The sequence below is a fragment of the Nanorana parkeri genome, unplaced genomic scaffold (genome assembly GCF_000935625.1).
Source record: "Nanorana parkeri isolate BGI_ZX_2015 unplaced genomic scaffold, ASM93562v1 scaffold215, whole genome shotgun sequence".
In the NCBI taxonomy this organism is placed as follows: Eukaryota; Metazoa; Chordata; class Amphibia; order Anura; family Dicroglossidae; genus Nanorana; species Nanorana parkeri.
In genome coordinates this window covers 630,159-643,132 of record NW_017306483.1, presented here as the reverse complement: position 1 = coordinate 643,132, position 12,974 = coordinate 630,159, and the positions used below count along the sequence as shown (strand labels likewise).

General features: G+C 43.2%; 1 protein-coding gene across 1 annotated transcript in view; it reads right to left on the bottom strand.

Annotated features, from left to right (window-relative positions):
* The window catches only part of TNXB (tenascin XB), a 74,582-nt gene extending 71,908 nt beyond the window's left edge, over nt 1–2,674 (bottom strand). Inside the window, exon 1 of the mRNA XM_018555830.1 lies at nt 2,536–2,674. The gene's annotated coding sequence lies outside the window, so the exon portion shown is untranslated. The remainder of the gene's footprint in view (nt 1–2,535) is intronic.
* Nucleotides 2,675–12,974: the final 10,300 nt, after the last annotated feature.

Here is a 12,974-nt window from a genome sequence, read left to right as displayed (position 1 = left end):
AGCTAAGAGCTCCACTCGGTGACTGAAAATTGCTGAACTGCTGAAAAATTGTACACATGAAATGTTTAATATTTAAAATGTATCATCATCAAATAAAATATAAAATATATACAAAATAAAAGATATTCCCTTTATTTGTGTTTGTTTACTGTTTTCCTAAGCCCTATTCCATCAAAGCAATGGTGACCCCATCTTAGCCTTAGTTGATACGGCTAGCATTGGTTCACTTAGCCTGAAACATGTCACGATCTTTCACGCTCTGCTTTAATAAAACTGGGGAGATTATATGACTTGCTGCTTGACACTGTCTACATTGGGTTTGTGTTGGGAGGCGCAGACTATGCTCTCCAATGCCCAGAGGCCCTCTGTGTACTCCTGTGACTGGAGAGCTATCCACATTGGCTTTTATTCATAGCTTAGCTTACACTAATGAAACCCAAAAAACTGTAAACAATTGTATATCATCTGTATGAACTATAATATTAATATGTCTGTGCTATAAAGCAGACGTTCTAGATGCATAGTTGGCCAGAGAGGCATAATGGAATGATCTTATGTCTTTGCCTACTATCATGGGGACTACACCCTCTGGACTGAGGAAGGGGGGGGGGTGTAAATACCTTCTGTTCATGCAATGCTTCTACATAAACTATTCGATAGACCATAACCAGATAGTTTTGGGGGGGGATGGATGCAAGGGAGGGTGACAGATAACTGGTGGAATGAAAATATTCCATTTAAAAAAATGTTCCATTAGGAAGGGCCTTTGGAAAATGCACACCACCCTAAAACATTACAACAGCCCCGTCTCTTCTCCTGTAATATGCGTGTTGTAATGTCTAATGATAATGTAAGTTAATACACAGTCTGGTACAGGTCACGTAATGCTGTGTAATGTATTAGCTGTATTACTGTTACATATGGCTAAAAACTCTCATAGGGAAAAGTAATGACCAACTAATGGCTCAGAAGCCCCATGAGGCCCCCCAGGCTTCTGCCTGCAGCCACTGGATATATACTTTTTCAAAGTATTTAAAGCTTATCTAAACCCAAAACATAATATATTTCAGCCTATTTGTCTTTATTTTCACCTTGTGATCCTGCCACTGACACACTACCTTGCCTAGGGTGACAACGCGCCCTCACTGTACTGTATCTATGGAGGATCAGTGTCATAGGCTGCTCTCCTGATTTGGAACACAAACACCTCCCTCCCTACTTATCTCAATAACATATGAGGGGTGATCGCTAGTCCACAGCTGAGAACTAGGAAGGCTGCTAACATTGTTTAAAACTTCCTCTCTTCTGCTACCTACGTCCTCCCTTTTTTTATACCATTGCAGATATTTATATTGTTATTTTTTGGGGAAATCCCTTTTTTCCATTTGCGGCCTCATACTTCCCTCCCTAGTAAGGGAGGATGATTTATTTGGCCACCCACAGGACCCACTGCACATCTGAGCATGCAGTGGTTTACAGTCCATTTCCATCTTTGTAAGTGATTAGCATTTACTGTGGTAATAAAGAGGTGCAGTGATGATGTATACATGTGCGCACATTCATGACTCATATTGCAGGCTTTCTTCATTTTTGTAATGAAAGCATTATAAGGCCTGAATCCTACAAATTCTTAGTTTTCTCCACAGGAAATTCAGTCTGACACAGAAGTCGGATTGTAAAGCTGGCTGTAAACAGCTGCCTCCCTCCCTGTGATTCTGTGTAACACGATCACTAAACACCAGCTCTGCCTTTGCACACAATACACTGTCCAGGAAGAGGTTGCCACTATGCATACTAATGAATGGGGGTGGAGAGCTCAGTTGTAATTTGCACAGATTGCTTGCAGAGCGGCCGCCATTTCGATGAGGATATGAAGAGGAAAGCGAACAAATACAATATGTATCTGTGTTCATATACAGAAACTGAATATGCCTGCTTCATGTAGACTTGGTGTAAATTGCTGGCATATGCTTTTTTTAAATACCACACTAAGGTGGAAATGGGCTTTAGGGAAGCTTCATCAGGGGGCTGGCTGTGCAAACAAGGAAAGCACAGCTGGCTCCTGATTACAGGAGATTAAAGATGGCAGCAAGGGCAGGATGTGCCCTGGATGAGAAAAGGGTAATGCAGAATTCGCTGGGCTTGCAGTCAGTTTACCTTGCATAAAGGAGCCTGAAATGGCATATGGAAATAAAATTAATTGACAGGGATGAAGTTACTCTTTTACAACATGGATTTCTGGCAGGATCAGCAGTTTTTTCCCTGCATCGTCTTAGCCTGAAAAAAGCATGCAACCACGTGTAAGGAGAACCGTTAAGCTGCAATATTATATTTTTGTTCTTAGGTTTAGATGTAGAATTTTGTATTGATATTATGTTAGGAGCCTGGTCACCACAACACTTTTAAGAGGCCACTGGGCAATATAGTCCACCTATAACTGAAGGCTTGTTTTTTTTATTTCTGAGAAGGGATTGAATATGAAGCTTTGTTCATTTAGCACATAGCCCATCAGTGATATAAAATGGTCACACTTACCGGCACCACTCTGCACATTGCCGCAGCAGGGTGTTGAACATTGTCCCTTTATGTCCCTCACCAACTTTTCCAAAATGATCAGACGATTCAGCAAGTGTTTGATCCCTTCTGCCTCTGGACACTTTGGCTGGGTGGTGCTGGGAGGAGCAGAGAGCGATCCCCCAAACAAGAGGATTATGAGGGACAATGAAAGGAGGGACATCATAAGAAGGTTTGAACAAAATTTGAATCACCTGTGAAGAGAAGGAGAAGATACATGAGTGAAGAGGAAACTGTTGGAACACAATAAACATAAGACAGAAAAGGGGGGATGAGATGAAGAGGGTAGAAAAGGTAGCAGGGAAATGCAAGCACAGAGATCGAAATATGGGGAGACATGAGGTGTACATGGAAGAAAAAAGCAGGTGGAACATTGGAGCAGGGACTGATAGGAAAGAGAGATAAGAGGAATGGAAAGAGAAAAGTAAAAAATGTAAAAGAAGGATAGGGGCACAGGAGGGAAGAGCGGGAAAGGGGAATGTTGTAGAGAAAGGGAAAGAAGGAGTGGGCAGAAGAGGAGAGGAAAGAAGAGGAGAAGAGAAGACAGATGAGATGGAATGGGCAGAAGATGAGAGGAGGAGAGGAAAGGAGCAGGAAAATGTAGTGGAAGGATACATAAAGCGAGACAGAAAGGACAGATAAAGAGGGAACGGAAAGGAGAGGTGGAGTAGAGAGAGGAGAAATGGAATGGGAAGAAGAGGACAGGTTGCATGGAAAGTCGAAGATTGATGTAGTGGTAAGGAGAGGGAAGGTAGAGTGGGCAGTAGAAGAGAGTTGGAAGAGGAAGGAGAAGTGGAGTATTGAGGAAAGATTGAGTGGTAAGGAGCGGGGGAGTGGTGAGGAGAGGAAGGGACAAATGGAGTGGAAAGGAGAGATGGAGTGGGAAGAAGGGGAGAGGTGGAGAGAGAAGACGAGGGAAGGTGGTATGAAGAGGATAGAAGGGGGTGAAGTGAAAAGGTGAGTAGAGATAGAGTGAGAAGGATAGAAGAGGTGGATTTTAAGGGATAGAAGGGGTGGAGTGGAAAGGTAAGGAGACATGGAATGGGAAGGATAGAAGAGATGGAGCTGAAGGTATAGAAGGGGGAGTGGGAAGGTGAGGAGAGATGGAGTGAGAAGGATAGGAGAGGTGGAGTGGGAATAAGAGTTGAGGTGAAGTGGAAAGACAAAAATAGAAGAGAGGAGAGAGACGGGGTAGGAAGCATAAGGATAGAGAAGTTGGGGAGAAAACTGAAAATATATAAAGGGAGGAAAGAAGAAAAAATTGGAAGAAAGACATTTATGTGTCATAGTGCAGAACTGATAGAGTCTTGAAGCAGAGTGTGAGAAAGAGTGACAGAGGGAACGAGAGAAGAGTTGGAAGGGAATAAGAAATGAGGCAATCACAACGGAGAGGGAAAAAGAGAGAACCACATAGATGGATAAGTAGAGACAGGTGATAGAGCCATGGACGTAAAAGGCAAGGGGGAAGGAGAAAGAGATGATTACCGACATTTAGAGCATTTGTGTTGTATGAAATCCATATGTTTTGTTATAGCCTGCACAATATCAGAGCAAAGTCTGCAAACAATCCATGTCTTCCCCTAGGGACATCTCCGACAAGGTCTCCCAATCAAGCCTTGCCGGAGGTAGAGTACCCCCTGCTAGAAAACTCGCACAGCATCACATCATTAGACAGCAATTAAAAGTGAGTTTATGTTAATACGGAGTACATCCAGCCAAAACCTAAACATCCTTCTTTCTACGGAGCAAGTTCCTCATTATAATATGATTAAACTTCGTACCTCTCATAAAGCAATTCTGTGAGCTCCAGATGGAGTTACTGGAATGTCATTATGGCTGGATTTGTAATCATTCTGCACCGGTGTAACATAAAGGGTGAACTATAGGGTCTCATATTTCTACAATCTAATCAGGTTCATTCCAAATTCTATTTGACTATCACTCGATATCTATGCAGGAATGACGTGGGACTAGAAAGTCACAGTGAAGCGATTAGAGTCCCAGAAATCAGCCAAGAAATAGCTGGAAACACTTAAATTCATTAATATTGTAATGAAATGGGTTCCATGCATTAAAGGTGGTTTTTGCTTTGGATGTAGATTAGCAAAATTATGTCCATGTGTTGTTTAGCAAAATTGTAGAAAGGACACAAATGTGTAGAACAAATGTGATAAATACTGCGTCATATCTGGAGGAAAGACTATACGAATGAGGAATATAAAAGTGTGAGTGGATGACACAAAAAGTGTATGTGTATAAAATAATTTGATTGATAGATAGATAGATAGATAGATAGATAGATAGATAGATAGAGAGGATAGATAGATACACAATTTAGACAATGTGTTTAATTTTTTTACTCCTGAAGAGGGAGTGAAATGTGTCAGTGTTCCTTTTACAAAGTTTTATTAAAGTTGGAGTTTAAATCTTCAGCAATTATTTGGAATTGACCCTCTACATTCATTTAGCTCTAGGAGCAGTACCAAAAAGTTCTATTTTTGCGGACCTGAATGTGATGTAAAAGGTAAAAGAATGTAAACTGACTCATGCCCATTGAGGCCCCTTTCACCTGGCGGTTCCGATTAGATCTGTCAGTTTTCCAGGCAGATCAGAATGGAAGGGCAATGCGTCCATTTACATCCAATTACCTCCAAGTCCATCTAAGTCTAAAAAAAAATGGAAAAGTGTTCCATCTTTGCAGACCTGAACATGACAATTCGGAGGTAAAAGAATTTAAACAGATGCACGTCCATTTACATCTGACTCCCCATAGACCAGAGTGTCTCAACCGTTTTTTTAGTCACGCCACCCTTTAAAAGTATGCAAAATCTTAGGCACCCCAGTCTAAAATGTCATAGATTTTAAGTGGGTTTCCCCCTTCACATCAAAGTGCCCCCTTCAAATCATGATCCCTTCCCCTTCACATCAGGATGCCCATCTCTTCACATAAGGATCCCCCTCCCTTCACATCAGGATTCCCCCCTTTCACATCAGAGTTCCCCCCTTACATCAGGAGCCCCCTTCACATCAATCTTTATTCCCGTTCACATAACAGTCCCACTACTACATACAAAATTTTGGAGAACCTGTGGGGAAGCCAGAAGGCGGCACCTTGGCTGAGAAAGGCTGCCATAGACCACATGGAACATAGGTCCACTTAACTCAGTTATTAACTCCATCGTGAGATGGAGGAAAAAACTGAACGGACACGGATGTCACACATGTGCAATCCATTCTATACTGCTCCGGGATCTGCGTATGGATTCCTTGCTGTTAAAAATGAACACCACCTATGTGAAAGGGCCTTTCCTGATTTTTTTTCGGACCTAGATGGACTCGGAGGTAATTGGATGTAAACGCCCCATAGACTAATATTGCGCTTCCACTCAGATCCTCCTTTAAAACTGACAGGCGGATCTGATCGGAATGGCCCTGTGAAAGGGACCTGAAGCACTATTGCCATGATGATTTATTACAGTGAATCTTCCATAGAATGTTCTACTTTGTATCCAGACACCTAGAAGCTTTCTCATCCCATTCTATAGAAGATACCTTGACATCAGGCATGTAAAGAGGTGGATTCCCTATCCCTCAGCTTTGGAAGAGTTCTTCTACAAGTCTATGTACTGTGTGTTATCCCGGCCATGTGAAAAGGTGAGCACTATCCATTCCAGCCTGATACAGTGATGCTCTTAGAGGCACGCCATCTTCTATTGCATTTTCAATGCAGTAGACTGATAACAACATCTCGGCCCAGGCAAGGCCACCAACTGAAACTCAATGGCGGCTTTCTAATGATAAAAATAGGAGCTTTTCTGAAAAATTATAGAGTGTTCCTATATTGTGACATGCCAGGGATTCATTTATGGAGACTTGGAAAGTTATTGACTGGTCCACTTTAAAAGTTTTGGCTGCCATTGCCAGCCAGGAGGTGACTGAAGGAAATCAGTTGGTTATAAGATTGGTGTCACCGTCAGACTACCTAGTGCGACAGAAGACTGGCTGGACAGCATGACAAGTACTTAGCTGGTAGAACAGTTCACATGCATGTATTGTATTTCCAATGTGTATTTAGCTGCTTGGCCGGAGCATTGCTTCTCTTTGTAATGACTCTTATCTTACATCTAAATGGGGCTTTTTACATTCAAAGATGATTTTATATTTCTGGCTCCGCTCTGCGGTCAGATGCTTCTTCTGTTGTTCTTGGATAAAAGCACAGAACCGACTTCTCCGTGCATGTCTGCATGTTTCTCTAAAGACGTGGCTTTTTCTGTTTGTCTGAATTCACGATTCAGTGATTATTCCCACAACCTCGGTCAGAATCCGGCCAAGCTGCTCTGCAGAACTGGGTGGAAGTACACCAATGGCCAAGGGCATGGACAGGTGCTGAGCACATTATGTGCAATGTCTCTTCTGCTACTGAAAAGGCAGTAAGAGCTCAAGAGCACAATGCTATTGTTCCGTGACTTCCTAAAGGGAAATTATAATAGCTCTGGGTCCGTTTTGCTTATAAAGAGCCTTTCATCAACTTTACATGATGGATGAATGAATTCCTGATAGGCCACAGTATACAGCAACAGCATCATTTTTCTAAAATACTGGAGTGTATGTAATTGAATAAAAAAGGGTAAAATTAAAAAAGGAGTAATTGGCCTCCAGTTTAGTGGCTTTGTATAGGCTAATATGATTATTTTAGACCTCTTTCACATCCAATCAGGAGGCAGTCCGTGCACGGCATCCCTGCTAATTGGAATGGATGTCACCATTGGGATCTTGCAATGGAGGAAAAAAATTAAATTGCCGGACCCCTTGTCTGTCTATGGGGATACGGATGTAAAGGGATATGTGTCCATTTACATCAGATTACCCCCGATCCCGCACAATCAGGTCCGGCGAAACGGAATACTGCCCATAGACTGACATTGGGCTTCTGATCAGATCCACTTGAAAAACTGGCAGGTGGACCTGATTGAATGGTCCGTCTGAAAGGTCTCTTAGTCTGCTGCAGGCAGAAGGAAGCGTTTCCTCAGTCTCCTCTCCCCCAGTGCACAGACTGCAATATTGTAAGTTTGTAGCAAGTCATGAGGTGAGGATCAGCAGCAGGGGCTGATCTGTGTATTACACATATGTTTGCTGTGTACATTTGTGAACACAGCCAAGAGCTCTGATCCAGTATCTCAAGCCAGGAAATAGATGGTGACCCTGGATGATGGCTGAACAAAAAGTGTGCTGTCCTTCTGCAGAGAAAATCAGATGATGGCATTGTCAAGGGGGAGTACTGTGATCTCTGTGAGCCATCTGTGATGTCACAGCACTTGTATTCTATTAGAAACTCCAAGTGCCACTGCTGCGATGGCTGATGGGACTTGTAGTGTCTCCATTCACAGATTCTGTCAAAGGATCTGTGAATAAATAATGTGGCTGTGTAGGTGGAGCCACGCACAGCTACGCCAAATCTGAGCAGTCTGCGGGAAGAAAAACCCCACAATTCAGGTAAGTGTGTGTGGGGGGGGAGTGGTTGCGATGTGACCATGTTTCATGTTACACCCTGAATATGGGTCTAACAAAAACATGGTCTATAAGGTAAACATGGCCTTTAAATTGTTTAATGTTATCTTGTGTCTTAGCCCTGATGAAGGGAGAGTTGTGAGCCCCCAAAATGTGTTAGCTTTATCCTCAGATCTTCTATCAATATTAATACACTTATACTGGACTAGTTACAAACTTGTTAGGCTCTCATTCTTCATACTCTTTTTGGGCTACTTTGGGGACCCAAAGGGATACCCCACATAATGGAGAGCAGTGTTTAATAGCTGGAGATCGTATTGGCTTATAACTGCCCTTAGGTCCGGTGCTCCCTGTGAAAGAGAATGGTGGAGCAAGAAAGCAAAACACAAGCAGCATCTGTGTGGCCAATTCTGTGATGCTCTTGTTTAGCGCAGCATAGTGAAAGCACACGTTGACCCTAATCCTGTGCCTTTACTGGGCAGGGCCCCCACCGCTGGGTTTCATTTTTAATTGGATGACTTTGCTCCTCATCAGTTAGGGTTTGGCCAGTGTTGAGCTTGAATGGTACCACTAACAAGGTGCCATGTATCAACAATTCAATTATGAACACCTTTTTTCCTAATAACTAACACATTCCATTCCCTCTAACAATTTTTCTGGCTGTGGCTGAAACTTCAGTTACATAACTTGTTTCCTGTGTCCTGAACTACGGAGTTCTGTTATTATAAATATGGAGAATCTACAGAACTACAGAGCCAACTAGCGCATGAAACATGAAGCAAAGTGGAGCCGAAACTAACATTAACCAGTCACTTTGCTCCTGTTGTTGGAAGTGATGAGAGGCGATTGGTCACATGTGCGTGTTACTGAGGGGAAGGCCAGCTCCTTCATGTTTCAGGAGTGGAACTACAACTTCATCAGTTTCAGGTTCTGTCCAGTGACAAATGGCCCAAAGTCCCTAGCTTGCAACTACTAAATACTCATACTTGAGGGCGAGCTCTACCCCCAAGACAGCCACCGCAGTCCATAGGCTCCCTCTACACAATCTTCTGGAACCCTTGCCCCCTTTTACCCAGGCTTAACCTATGAGTGTGATCTTCTTCAGCACTCACTTTACCCTTGAGAAGGTCAAGGCTGCCAGAACAGAACCCCCGACAGATGCCACCCATCTCTCTTCAGCTCACAAAGAAGGAATGTCCAGCTGGGTTTGGATCAAAGCTTTACTCCATGTAATGGTAAATTAACAGAAGAATAAATAAGGTTCTCTTCCACAAAGATGGTATAACATTCAGTGCTTGGCCTATAGGACATCACTTCTGGCTACTGGACCACCACATAATTAGTTCCCATATCAGGGTAAACTTTTTTTCTGGCTTGACCTTCTTCCATACTATAAGGTACCTCCACACTTTGTGGTACTCACCCAAATGGTGCAGGATCATACTTCAGCCCATCCTGGGTGGGACCCAGCTGTGGGACACTCTGCTCCCTGGACTCTTTACTCTCTCTTAGACTCGGCCTAAAAAGGCCTAACATGCATGCTAAGTACTTTGGTGCTCATTGACCCATCTTCATGCCCACCTTCCATAAATGTCCAGAATTGGAGCTAGATAGCTTGTATCACTATACCCAGGAATATGAACAAAGGACTAAAACTATCTCCATCCAAAGCTTGTATTTCAGTTCTTCTACAAGCACTGCACCAGCCTTCCATACCCTGCCGAGACACCAGTGTCGAATTTTCCCACAATAATTTCTATCTCTGCTCCTAAAAGGAAGGTAACACTCCTCATTATTCACGCTTTTCCTTACTTCTTTTTATGGAAAATAATCAGGCTGGTGAGACTCCATTATTAGGTGTTTTTTAATATATAAACCAATATGCTTCTATTCCACATTGTATAACATGGATGGTATTACAGTCAATGCTTGGCTTATAGGATGTCACTTCTGGTGATTGGACCAGCACATAATAAGTTCCCACATCAGGTTAAACTTTCCTCCTGACTTTTCCTTCTTCCATACTGGAAGGTATGGAAGAAAGGTACTGTAGGTACCTCCACCCATTGTGGTACTCACACCTCATGGCTCATGGCTCTGGGTCATAACCTATCGTGTTAGGTGGGGACCTAGTTGAATACTTCACATGACACGCTGCTCTCTGGACTCTCTAATCTCTCTTTCTGACCTCGTCCAACTGCCCTCAATATCTCCTAGGAGAGGGGACAATGAGTGGCAAGCAGGGTGCCCAGAACCCAAGGACAGGACTTGGCCTAAAAGAGCCTTACACTCATGCTAAGTACTTTGGTGCCAATTGTCCTGAACTCACGTTTGCCTCTCTTACCTTCCATAACTGGAGCTGGGTAGATTGCAGCATAATACCCAGGACCATAAAAAAGGACAAAAACCATTCCATCTAAAAGTGGTATTTCAGTTCTTCTACAAGCACCACACTGGCCTCTTGTACCCCTCTATTGTGAGACTCCATAATAGTTTCTATCTCTGCTCCCATAAGGAAGGTATCACTCCAAATTATTCAAGCTTTTCCTGAAGTCATTTTATGGAAAATTAATCAGTTGTGCGAGACTCCATAACTTGCTTTTGTAAAGGTCATGGCAGTCAGAGGGAACTGGAAGTCCTGATGAGTCCCTTGAGATGTAAGACGTGGACATGCTATTCAGCATGCTAGCAGCCATTCAGAACCGAAATATCAACTTTAATGGCTTCCGACGCGAGATTCCAGACACGGGATAACGCTTGCGCGCATCAGCGGCCACAACGGGTGACATTGAATGTAAAGAGACCCTGTGACCAGATCATTAATTTCAGCACCATTCTTCCAATAAGATGATACATGCATTTAATGTGTTTTATGTATATTATTTACTGTACCTGTAAATTGTATAGACAACCAAAAGACCTGGATCTTGGATGTGATGTCATCAGTCCCAGCAGACTCAGAGCTGTCACCCAAGTGGCACTCTATAGTATTCCCCTTTGCTGCACCCTGACAGTTACAAAAAAGGTTATGTATGGAGGTGAGGGGCAAAGGACCTGGGCCAGTACAGACTGTGCTAGAGGATTGGAGCATATTCCCCTAGCACACTGTAATGGAATCCACCGTGTGGTTACAAGGGTGCTGCAAAGACTCCGGGCTGGTCATGGTGTATCATATGAAAAGACATGTCACCAGCACACCAGCAGGCTTGTTTCAAAGTGAAAAGCTCTTTATTGATCAAATCACAACACACACAATATCATCATAGAAGAATAAAGAGTGTTTCACTTTGAAAAGAGATAATAAAGTGATAAAGGCCCCTATTTTTAAATAACAAACCCCCCTCCCCCAGGTCATAACGGAGTTTACATTTTAGACTGGTGTTGGGTGCCTGCAGCACATGCTGGGTCTAGTAGTTCACCCCCAGCTAAGCCTAACAACCAGCAGCAGATCGTCAGCTTTAAGCTATCTGAGAAGTGACAGGCCAAGGACAGAGCCACCATGTTCTCGGTGCGCGTCCAAGTGGAAGATGTCCTTTTTGGCTAACCTTCCGCAATAAAGGCCGCCGCCAAATTTCTAGCCGCAGTTAAACTATTTCCCCGTATGTCTTGTATAAGATGCCTAATGACCTCTCGCATTCAACTGTGTGAGAACGTTTCAGAACTCCTCATTGTTAAGGCCGATGACGCCATTAACTCCCAAAGTTACTTTTTTCCACATTCAGTTGTTTTAATTAACTGATTACCTTGCACAAAAATGCTATATATTTCCACAGCTGGGGCGGAGGAAGAGCCAGGAACAACAGCTGAGATATCCGCCCGCTGGAGAGCCCCTCAAGGGATATCAGGTGCTGGCGGGTAAGTCAGTCCACTGACATCCACTTATAAGTGGAAGATCCATTTTAGAGTGGATTGATCCTTTAACTACTTAAAGGGACGCTGTCACCACATCCTACCATATTAACTAAACACGGGCTGGCAATCTGTAGTACATGTAAAAACTACTGACTCAATGGGAATAAACAATTGTAAGGCCAAATGATCATTCAATGCCTAAAAAATATGATATTCAAAAAAGAACTCCGGAAAATAGGAAACTTACTCTTGCAGTGCGGCTACCCCCACACTGCAAGGGTTAAGTACTCATTTTGTCTAGGGTAATGTCCAAGTCCCATTGCTCTCCTGACCGGTAAGTCCCATAGGTGGCTTCAGCAGTGACAAACGGATGACACCGCTCAATATTAGAAAAGAAGGGGTCACTGGCACTCTAGTATGCTGATCAATGCGCCTTTATTGACGCATGCTCAGTATCATATAACACAAAACATGTGTTCCGTGATACTGAGCATGCGTCAATAAAGGCGCATAGATCAGCATACTAGAGTGCCTGTGGCCCCTTTTTTTTCTCATTTTGTTGAGGGGACTCAAAAAAACAGATATACTCACCTGATCCGCGATCCCGCCAGCTCTCTTTTTGTCTGTACCCCCCATTTGCCATCACTTCTTGTTCTGATGCAAGAATGTAGATAGCAATAAATAAAACCTGGCAGTGGATCTAACCCTTCACTACTCTATCCGAAATAAAATAAAAAGTTTGCCCGAAGTTGGACTTCAAAGCTGAACTCCAAGCACGAAAAATGAATTCAAATATATTCATGAATAGCCGCACGGGATATAAATCCACAAATGCCTCTGCACACCCAGATATTGCCATATAAAGGTAGCAGTGACATCATCACTGTGCTGTAATTAGCCTGTGCAGAAAGCAGAGCTTTGGGAGGGACCCAGCAGGTTCCACCTGCTACAGGGAACTACAGGAGGGGGCAGATACAAGATCAGTCACCCTGCACAAGGAGAGAGAGAAGCAGTGACCGGTCTTTATTACAGGAGGGAGC